Consider the following 12,312-nt stretch of genomic DNA (forward strand, 5'->3'; position numbering starts at 1 on the left):
TATATTATCTTCATGTGTAAGCTGGTATATATTAACTTCATGTGTAAGCTGGTTTATATTATCTTCATGCGTAATCTTGTTTATATTATCTTCATGTGTTACCTGGTTTGTAGTATTTTCGTTCGTACGTAGGTTTATGTAATCTTCATGTGTAAACTGGTTCACATTATTTCCACGTGTAAGATAGTTTTTATTATATCCAAGGGTGAGATGGTTTATACAACCAGTTATAAATTGTCTGTTGTATCTTTAAGTGTAAGCTGGTATATGGTATCTTCACGTGTGATGTTGTATATGGTATCTACATGTGCAAAGTGGTATATGGTATCTTCATACGTAAGGCGGTGTATGATGTCTTCACGTGTAAGGTGATATGGCGTATTTTACGGGTATCTTCATGTACAAGGCGGTACATGGTATATTCATGTGTAAGGTTGTATATGTTATCTTCATGTGTAAGATGATACAGCGTATCTTCACAGGTAATGTGGTATGTGGTATACTCATGTGTGAGGTGGTATGTGGTGTACTCATGTATGAGGTGGTATGTGGTAAACTCACGTGTGAGGTGGTATGTGGTATACTCATGTATGAGGTGGTATGTGGTATACTCATTTGTGAGGTGGTATGTGGTGTACTCATGTATGAGGTGGTATGTGGTAAACTCATGTGTGAGGTGGTATGTGGTATACTCATGTGTGAGGTGGTATGTGGTATACTCATGTGTGAGGTGGTGTGTGGTATACTCATGTGTGAGGTGGTATGTGGTATACTCATGTGTGAGGTGGTATTTGGCATACTCATGTGTGAGGTGGTATGTGGTATACTCATGTGTGAGGTGGTATGTGGTATACTCATGTATGAGGTGGTGTGTGATATCTTCACGTAAAATGTAGCATTTTGGTATCTACATGTGCAAAGTGGTATATGGAGTAAAACCCCGGCAGGAGATCTGTGGATAAGATGCTCCTCTCTGTTCCAAATGTCAGCCTGAAGTCCTTTGGACAAAGATTCATTTCAAACGGCGCTCCTTCCTGTGGAATCTGCCGATTGAAATATAACATTCTCCATTCCTTTCTGTTATCAAGGTCAAACTCAAGACATATATATTAAATTAGTACTTCTTACTGTCACAACTGCTCGTGTGCGCTTTGAGCAAATATGTAGTGGGTGGACCTGGACTGGATGATTATTGTTGTTGTTGTTATTATTATTGTTATTGTTGTTGTTGTATCTTCATACGTAAGGTGCTATATGGTATCTTCAATGCGATATTGCGTGTCTTCGTGTGAAGATGATACAGCGCATCTTCAAGTATAAGGTGTAGATGGTATATTCAGGCATAAGGTGATATATGGTACATTAAGGTTTAAGGTGGTATACGGGACATATACGGTGAAATATGGTATGTTCATATGTAAAGTGTTATATTCATATGTAAGGTGATATAGGGTATATTCATATGCAAGTGTAATATGGTACACTTGTTAGGCGGTATATGATACATTCATTCATAAGGTGATATATGATACATTCATGTATTAGGTGGTTTGTGGTATATTCATGTGTAAGGTGGCATATGGTGCATTCATGTTTCAGGTGGTATATGGTACATTCATATGTAAGGTGGTATATGGTACATTCATATGTAAGGTGGTATATGGTACATTCATATGTAAGGTGGTATATGGTACGTTCATATGTAAGGTGGTATATGGTACATTCATATGTAAGGTGGTATATGGTACATCCATGTGTAAGGAGACATATGGTGCATTCATGTTTCAGGTGGTATATGGTACATTCATATATAAGGTGGTATATGGTACATCCATGTGTAAGGTGGTATATGGTCCATCCATGTGTAAGGTGGTATATGGTACATCCATGTGTAAGGTGGTATATGGTACATTCATATTTAAGGTGGTATATGGTACATCCATGTGTGCGGTGACATATGGTACATTCATATACAAGGTGGTATATGGTACATTCATGTGTAAGGAGGTATATGGTACATCCAAGTGTAAGGTGGTATATGGTACATCCATATGTAAGGTGGTATATGGTACATCCATGTGTGCGGTGACATATGGTACATTCATATATAAGGTGGTATATGGTACATTCATATATAAGGTGGTATATGGTACATTCATGTGTAAGGTGGTATATGGTACATTCATGTGTAAGGTGGTATATGGTACATCCATGTGTAAGGTGGTATATGGTACATCCATATGTAAGGTGGTATATGGTACATCCATGTGTGCGGTGACATATGGTACATTCATATATAAGGTGGTATATGGTACATTCATATATAAGGTGGTATATGGTACATTCATGTGTAAGGTGGTATATGGTACATTCATATGTAAGGTGGTATATGGTACATCCATATGTAAGGTGGTATATGGTACATCCATGTGTGTGGTGACATATGGTACATCCATGTGTAAGGAGACATATGGTACATTCATGTGTAAGGGGACATATGGTACATTCATATGTAAGGAGACATATGGTACATTCATGTGTAAGGGGACATATGTTACATTCATGTGAAAGGTGGCATATAGTTCATTCATGTTTAAGATGGTATATGGTACATGCATGTGTATGGTGGCATTTGGTAAATGCATGTGTAAGGTGGTACATGGTAAATTCATGAGTAAGGCGGTATGTGGTACATTCATGTGTAAGGTGGCATGTGGTATATTCATATGTAAGGGGATATATGGTATATTCATGTTCAAGTGTAATATGGTACACTTGTAAGGCAGTATATGATACATTCATTCATAAGGTGGTATGTGATACATTCATGTATTAGGTGGTGTGTGGTACATGCATGTGTAAGGTGGTATATGGTCCATCCATGTGTAAGGTGGTATATGGTACATCCATGTGTAAGGTGGTATATGGTACATTCATATTTAAGGTGGTATATGGTACATCCATGTGTGCGGTGACATATGGTACATTCATATACAAGGTGGTATATGGTACATTCATGTGTAAGGAGGTATATGGTACATCCAAGTGTAAGGTGGTATATGGTACATCCATATGTAAGGTGGTATATGGTACATCCATGTGTGCGGTGACATATGGTACATTCATATATAAGGTGGTATATGGTACATTCATATATAAGGTGGTATATGGTACATTCATGTGTAAGGTGGTATATGGTACATTCATGTGTAAGGTGGTATATGGTACATCCATGTGTAAGGTGGTATATGGTACATCCATATGTAAGGTGGTATATGGTACATCCATGTGTGCGGTGACATATGGTACATTCATATATAAGGTGGTATATGGTACATTCATATATAAGGTGGTATATGGTACATTCATGTGTAAGGTGGTATATGGTACATTCATATGTAAGGTGGTATATGGTACATCCATATGTAAGGTGGTATATGGTACATCCATGTGTGTGGTGACATATGGTACATCCATGTGTAAGGAGACATATGGTACATTCATGTGTAAGGGGACATATGGTACATTCATATGTAAGGAGACATATGGTACATTCATGTGTAAGGGGACATATGTTACATTCATGTGAAAGGTGGCATATAGTTCATTCATGTTTAAGATGGTATATGGTACATGCATGTGTATGGTGGCATTTGGTAAATGCATGTGTAAGGTGGTACATGGTAAATTCATGAGTAAGGCGGTATGTGGTACATTCATGTGTAAGGTGGCATGTGGTATATTCATATGTAAGGGGATATATGGTATATTCATGTTCAAGTGTAATATGGTACACTTGTAAGGCAGTATATGATACATTCATTCATAAGGTGGTATGTGATACATTCATGTATTAGGTGGTGTGTGGTACATGCATGTGTAAGGTGGTATATGGTATATTCATGAGTAAGGCGGTATGCGGTACATTCATGTGTAAGGTGGCATATGATTCATTTATGTTTAAGGTGACATATGGTAAATTGGTGTGTAAGGTGGCATATGGTTCATGCGTATTAAGGTGGTATATGGTTCATTCATCTGTAAGGTGGTATATGGTACATTCATGAGTAAGGTGGCATTTGGTACATTCATCTGTTAGGTGATATATTGCATACCGATGCGCAAGGTGATATATGTAACTTTCTTTGGATGATATCTGGTTTCTTTGACACACGCTGTTAAGATCCCACGTGGATGAGTCAAAATAGGTCGTGTTGCTTTCGAAACACGACACGATATATGGTACATCCATGTGCAAGGTGGTATATGGTACATTCATGTGTAAGGTGGTATATGATACATTATGTGAAAGGTGGTATAACGTACATTCGTGCTTAGGTGGTATACGATACAGCCATGTGTGTAGTGGTTTATGGTACATTCATGTGAAATGCGGTATATGAGACATTCATGTGTAATTCGATGCGTGGTATTCACGTGTAAGATGGTACATGGGACATTCATGTGTAATGTCATGCGTGGTATATTCACGTGTAAGATGGTATATGGGACATTCATGTGTAATGTCATGCGTGGTATATTCACGTGTAAGATGGTACATGGGACATTCATGTGTAATGTCATGCGTGGTATATTCACGTGTAAGATGGTATATGGGACATTCATGTGTAATGTCATGCGTGGTATATTCACGTGTAAGATGGTATATGGGACATTCATGTGTAATGTCATGCGTGGTATATTCACGTGTATGATGGTATATGGGACATTCATGTGTAATGCGATGTGTGGTATATTCACGTGTATGGTGGAATATGGGACATTCATGTAATGCGATGTGTGGTATATTCACGTGTAAGATGGTAAAGGTACATTCATGCGTTAGTGGTATATCGTACAGTCGTGTTTAAGTGGTATACGGTACAACAATATGTATGGCGGTTTATGGTTCATTCATGTGTATGGTGGTATATGGCACATTGTTGTCAAAATTCCATGAGGAAGTGTCAACATAAGTTGTTCTGCTCTCAAAAACACGAAACCAAACATGAACGATACATTCGGAATTTAGAGTTCAGTTAAATGAGACGAAGAATGTTAACTCTTCTCCTCTGAATTTCTGCTTCAGTATACATTCAACGTCGCATATTTTCGCTGGGTGTTCTTCTTAAATACAGAAAAGAACACCCCCAGAGCATGTGTGTGTATAATCACTAAACTGTGTCAGCACGTAACCCAGGAATGTTAATGAGAAATCCCAAACCATAAACCCATATGATATTAAGTGAGACCGAAATCTGTACATCTTAAATGAGAACAGTAATTATTAACCACAATGCCTGTATTTCACGAGGCAATATCTTGATAATTGGATTTTCTAGTAATTTACAAACCCATGTTGTGACTGTTTAATATCTGTCACCAGAGTATATCAATTACAGACAAGACAAATAAGGTATATATCATACACAATACTTTACAACCTCGACGCAGGTAAACGAGCGACCCCGGTGCTAGGGGCCACTTCCGTCTCCGAGCCGTCGCCGTGGGCCTAGCGCGATATGTCAGGCCTCTCATTCATATTGCCAGCGAGGTATGACAACGTCAGCTGTTCGTGTGTGACGGAGTTGCCGATAGAAATACTACCGCTTTCATTGACACGGTATTTGGGAACTTCAATGTGTTTAAAAAGTCATTATCGTTTGGAAAAATATGTTTTGTGAGCTGCAGCTATTGTGGGTACGATTGCTTCGATAGATGTTATTATTAACGCGGCCACTTCTTCTTCAGTCACAATGCACAACGCCATCATGGTTGCCGCATATACAGGTGCCACCATTTAATTTAACAAAACCAAAATGTTTCTATGGTCTATACGGATCATTTTAGTTTCCTAATTCATCTTTATTCACGTCAGTAGTCATACACATATGTGCTTATGAGCTAACAGTCTTTTGAGGCGCTGCAATTCGCTGTGCAGAATTATGACCAGAAACCTATAATTGTGTGTTCGAATCCGGGTTCGCACCGATTATGTTTTTAGGTTTGTCAGCACCATACCTGTGTTCGTGGGTTTCACAAAAGTGGTAAACGTCTGAGACCTGTATCACATTGGGCTTTCCTCCCATAATAAGATGACAACTGTGATATGACTGGAATACTGTTAAAGGCAGCGTTAAACCGAACTCACTTACTCACTTACTCACTTACTAATGAGCTGTATTCTGGAATCTAGCTAGTTGTTGCTAGATATTGGGTGACAGGAGGCACGGGTGGCCGAGTGACGTAACGTGATGCAGTTACCTCCCTTATCAGTGCCGCTAAATAAAAATAATGTCCATGGGGGTTGCTCGTTATTTGAGGGTAGTTTTCGAGACCAGTGGAAGACATTTGCAATCTCCCCAGTGAAGGTCCGGATTAGAATTGGTCTTCAGCAACCGATGCTCGTCGTAAGAGGTGACTACCAAAATCGGGTGGTCAGCCTCGCTAACTTTGTTTAAAGAATGCAATCGTATAGCAATTACAAATATCGGTGCTCATGAAAACACCTTACAAGTTTCATATATTACTAAAATGAAAATATTATTAATTTTGATTCTGAAATAATGGTGTAAGTCCGCAGTAATCACCAGTCAAACATGAAAGTCAAAGTCACGGTCTAGTAAATCAAGGACTGTATCCACAGGGCGCAGATTGTTAGTTTGATAGAGGCCTGACAGTTCGATCTATCTGACAGCTCGTGTATTTATCTTTGTCAACGGGTCATAGTAATGATATGGTTAAAATCACATATATATGTACTATACATATGATAGGCCTTATTTCATTTACGCTTACGTTGCAAAGCTGTTACGATCTACCCACACTCGTGCAGCAAATGGAACGTTCCATCTAATTTGTCATTGTCCTCATGTCATTTAAATATTTGATAAACAAGTTTTTTTATTATTTATGGACGAGTTTTTCTAAAGATATTTGCAAACATGCTCGACACGGAACGTGCTTATCATACAAATATTCGATAAAAAAAGTATTCTTATTGTGTGGGTGTTAATTTGAGGTGTTTATATTTAGGATATCATTAATTCTGTTAATTATACTTAATTCGTGTGAAAGTTACAAGCTGACTCGAGTCATTCGTGACCAAATGGATGCAGGTTACGGAAACATGCGAGTGGTGACGATGGAGTCGATTTTCGCTTCGCACAATATGGTACCGTAGAATAATACATCTTAATAAACACTCTTTCGGGACTTAAATACGTTTAAAATTTTGCAAGAGAAATACGAAAAGTAAGGTTCTCAAAATGCGTGACGTAATGTCGAGAGAGTGAAATCATACAAACATCAAAAGGAAATTGAAATGTTTATTCAATTATTTGATATGATTTTATAAAACGATCTCTGTCCTCTGTGGCTACCCTCGGATATTTCCCATACTCCTCGTTGAAGAACCTTTCCATATCCGACACATGTGTAAAACAAATGTGTGTTCATGGTGTTTATTTCATATCAGGCAATGAACGCTAGGAGGACAGACATTATATCTGCACTGGCCACGTAAGCAGATACTAGTACAACAATGCCTTGCCACTGACAATTCTCTTGTTTAAATAAAATTCACATGTTTGCTGGATTCGCCAAATTCTTCCGCGGAAAGGTCTAGTTTTCATACACGGTGTATACTTTGACATTTACATAACGTCCCCAAGAACAGATTTGGGAAAATAGGTCTAATTCTGTCGGAAACTTAAGCAAAATATTACTTAGAGTTATGCCACTTTCGCTCTAAAGTGCCAACAAAAGATATGCTTACAACGCCGTAGAATAAATACACAGAGTATGATAATAATAATGGCTAACCTAATTATATACAGTAAATGGAGAATGTTTTGCGTTTCCATTTGAATAAAAAAAGTGAGTTGACAATGCCATTTAACAATGTGTTTCCTCGGAGACACCTGCTGAGCGTATTTTGTGTGTATGATTCAGCGTTTGACTTCCACAAACCGAACAATTGTTGTAACGCTTCTAATAGTAATGGTAGCATTGTTGAATAAAAATGGACATGCAGAATATCTATAACATCATCTGTAAAGGTATGAACAGCGAGCTGATGATTGTTCATCAATCTGTACACAACTGAACCAGATAGGGCCTTCTATTGAACATATGTTGGGACAAATCTGAACAAATAGGGCCTTCCACCGAACAAGTGTTAAGACACAACTCAACACATGGGGCCTTCAACTGAACATATATTGGGACAAATCTGAACAAATAGGGCCTTCCACCGAACAAGTGTTAAGACACAACTCAACACATGGGGCCTTCAACTGAACATATATTGGGACAAATCTGAACAAATAGGGCCTTCCACCGAACAAGTGTTAAGACACAACTCAACACATGGGGCCTTCAACTGAACATATATTGGGACAAATCTGAACAAATAGGGCCTTCCCCCGAACAAGTGTTAAGACACAACTCAACACATGGGGCCTTCAACTGAACATATATTGGGACAAATCTGAACAAATAGGGCCTTCCACCGAACAAGTGTTAAGACACAACTCAACACATTGGGCCTTCAACTGAACATATATTGGGACAAATCTGAACAAATAGGGCCTTCCACCGAACAAGTGTTAAGACACAACTCAACACATGGGGCCTTCAACTGAACATATATTGGGACAAATCTGAACAAATAGGGCCTTCCACCGAACAAGTGTTAAGACACAACTCAACACATTGGGCCTTCAACTGAACATATATTGGGACAAATCTGAACAAATAGGGCCTTCCACCGAACAAGTGTTAAGACACAACTCAACACATGGGGCCTTCAACTGAACATATATTGGGACAAATCTGAACAAATAGGGCCTTCCACCGAACAAGTGTTAAGACACAACTCAACACATGGGGCCTTCAACTGAACATATATTGGGACAAATCTGAACAAATAGGGCCTTCCACCGAACAAGTGTTAAGACACAACTCAACACATGGGGCCTTCAACTGAACATATATTGGGACAAATCTGAACAAATAGGGCCTTCCACCGAACAAGTGTTAAGACACAACTCAACACATGGGGCCTTCAACTGAACATATATTGGGACAAATCTGAACAAATAGGGCCTTCCACCGAACAAGTGTTAAGACACAACTCAACACATGGGGCCTTCAACTGAACATATATTGGGACAAATCTGAACAAATAGGGCCTTCCCCCGAACAAGTGTTAAGACACAACTCAACACATGGGGCCTTCAACTGAACATATATTGGGACAAATCTGAACAAATAGGGCCTTCCACCGAACAAGTGTTAAGACACAACTCAACACATTGGGCCTTCAACTGAACATATATTGGGACAAATCTGAACAAATAGGGCCTTCCACCGAACAAGTGTTAAGACACAACTCAACACATGGGGCCTTCAACTGAACATATATTGGGACAAATCTGAACAAATAGGGCCTTCCACCGAACAAGTGTTAAGACACAACTCAACACATTGGGCCTTCAACTGAACATATATTGGGACAAATCTGAACAAATAGGGCCTTCCACCGAACAAGTGTTAAGACACAACTCAACACATGGGGCCTTCAACTGAACATATATTGGGACAAATCTGAACAAATAGGGCCTTCCACCGAACAAGTGTTAAGACACAACTCAACACATGGGGCCTTCAACTGAACATATATTGGGACAAATCTGAACAAATAGGGCCTTCCACCGAACAAGTGTTAAGACACAACTCAACACATGGGGCCTTCAACTGAACATATATTGGGACAAATCTGAACAAATAGGGCCTTCCACCGAACAAGTGTTAAGACACAACTCAACACATGGGGCCTTCAACTGAACATATATTGGGACAAATCTGAACAAATAGGGCCTTCCACCGAACAAGTGTTAAGACACAACTCAACACATGGGGCCTTCAACTGAACATATATTGGGACAAATCTGAACAAATAGGGCCTTCCACCGAACAAGTGTTAAGACACAACTCAACACATGGGGCCTTCAACTGAACATATATATGGACAAATCTGAACAAATAGGGCCTTCCACCGAACAAGTGTTAAGACACAACTCAACACATGGGGCCTTCAACTGAACATATATTGGGACAAATCTGAACAAATAGGGCCTTCCACCGAACAAGTGTTAAGACACAACTCAACACATGGGGCCTTCAACTGAACATATATTGGGACAAATCTGAACAAATAGGGCCTTCAAATATGTATGTATGTGTGTGTGTGTGTGTGTGTGTGTGTGTGTGTGTGTGTGTGTGTGTGTGTGTGTGTGTGTGTGTGTGTGTGTATGTATGTATGTATGTATGTATGTATGTATGTATGTATGTATGTATGTATGTAACCTTATGGCTGCTGGGACATAATTGTGCTATGGCGTCATAAAGACCTTTGACGCCAACTTACTTCAGTGAAGATAGCTATGCGTGATGTCATGTATCTCTGTAATAAATATGAATTGAAGCTTGTAAACTGTAGTTATAAACTATAATGAAAAGTCATAATGGGATTTTTATCTCACACAATTGAACATCTTCAATCTAACTATCATGCATCTACCGTCAAACAATTGAATATCTTTAGTCTAACTATCATACATCTACCGTCACATAATTGAATATCTTCAGTCCAACTATTATACATCTACCGTCACATAATTGAATATCTTCAGTCCAACTATTATACATCTACCGTCACACAATTGAATATCTTCAGTCTAACTATCATACATCTACCGTCACACAACTGAATATCTTCAGTCTAACTATCATACATCTACCGTCACACAATTGAACATCTTTAGTCTAACTATTATACATCTACCGTCAAACAATTGAATATCTTTAGTCTAACTATCATACATCTACCGTCACATAATTGAATATCTTCAGTCCAACTATTATACATCTACCGTCACACAATTGAATATCTTCAGTCTAACTATCATACATCTACCGTCACACAACTGAATATCTTCAGTCTAACTATCATACATCTACCGTCACACAATTGAATATCTTCAGTCTAACTATCATACATCTACCGTCACACAATTGAACATCTTCAGTCTAACTATTATACATCTACCGTCACACAATTGAACATCTTCAGTCTAACTATTATACATCTACCGTCACACAATTGAACATCTTCAGTCTAACTATACACATCTACCGTCACACAATTTAATATCTTCAGTTTAACTATCATACATCTACCATCACACAATTGAATATCTTCAGTCTAACTATTATACATCTACCGTCACACAATTGAACATCTTCAGTCTAACTATTATACATCTACCGTCATACAATTGAACATCTTCAGTCTAACTATACACATCTACCGTCACACAATTGAACATCTTCAGTCTAACTATCATACATCTACCGTCACACAATTGAATATCTTCAGTCTAACCATCATACATCTACTGCACACAATTGAACATCTTCAGTCACACTATTGAACACTTACAGTCCAGCAGATCAATCAGAAAGTTTCCAGTATATCATCAGTAGAGATCACAGTTACAATCACACAACACTTCACAGTGACAACACAGCTCAAGACACAATAACAATACAAAACAAACAAAGTTGAGGATATACGCGTCTCTTGATTGAAGGTGTACAGAATATTTTGATAATAAAGCGCCTATACTCGATCGGATACAAATCGCATTGACTCACTCTTCTTAATCCTATTGATGAGCTTAAACTATTGTTGTGCTGAAAACACAGATTCTATTGAAATGAAAGCATATAATTAAACGATCGGGAAGCCAGTTTGAAGCATTCATGTTTGAAGAAAGGGGTAATTTCCTTGCTGAAAACGTTGATATTTTTGCAGTAGTGAATGTTTAATGAGACAAGCTTAGATATCTTATTAACAAAACACATGTCAAAAATAATTTGTTTAATGGGATATTTTTTTTAAGTCTGTCAATAGAATTTGTTTTTTGGGGTTTTGTTTCTTAAAAAAGCCACGCTGGAGGTATGTGGTGTCATAGTTTCACCAATAAAACATTCATCATTGTCATTGTTTTAATATGAAATATGCATTAGCCCTGTATAGGATTAAACGATTGAGCACAGCGTTCGACATGGTGTCACGAATGAATTCTGTCATCGAATGCTTTAAAACAAAGCAATTAAAGTTAACCCTCACAGTCAACAGTCCATTTGCCCAAAAAAACTCATTTAAAGAAACCTCAATACATCAGAAAAAAAGGTTCAGCACATGCTTGCACATTAAACGTACGTGCACTATATTGATTTAAG

This window comes from Haliotis rufescens, unplaced genomic scaffold (genome assembly GCF_023055435.1).
Source record: "Haliotis rufescens isolate VD_foot unplaced genomic scaffold, xgHalRufe1.0.p SCAF_4, whole genome shotgun sequence".
Taxonomy (NCBI): Eukaryota; Metazoa; Mollusca; class Gastropoda; order Lepetellida; family Haliotidae; genus Haliotis; species Haliotis rufescens.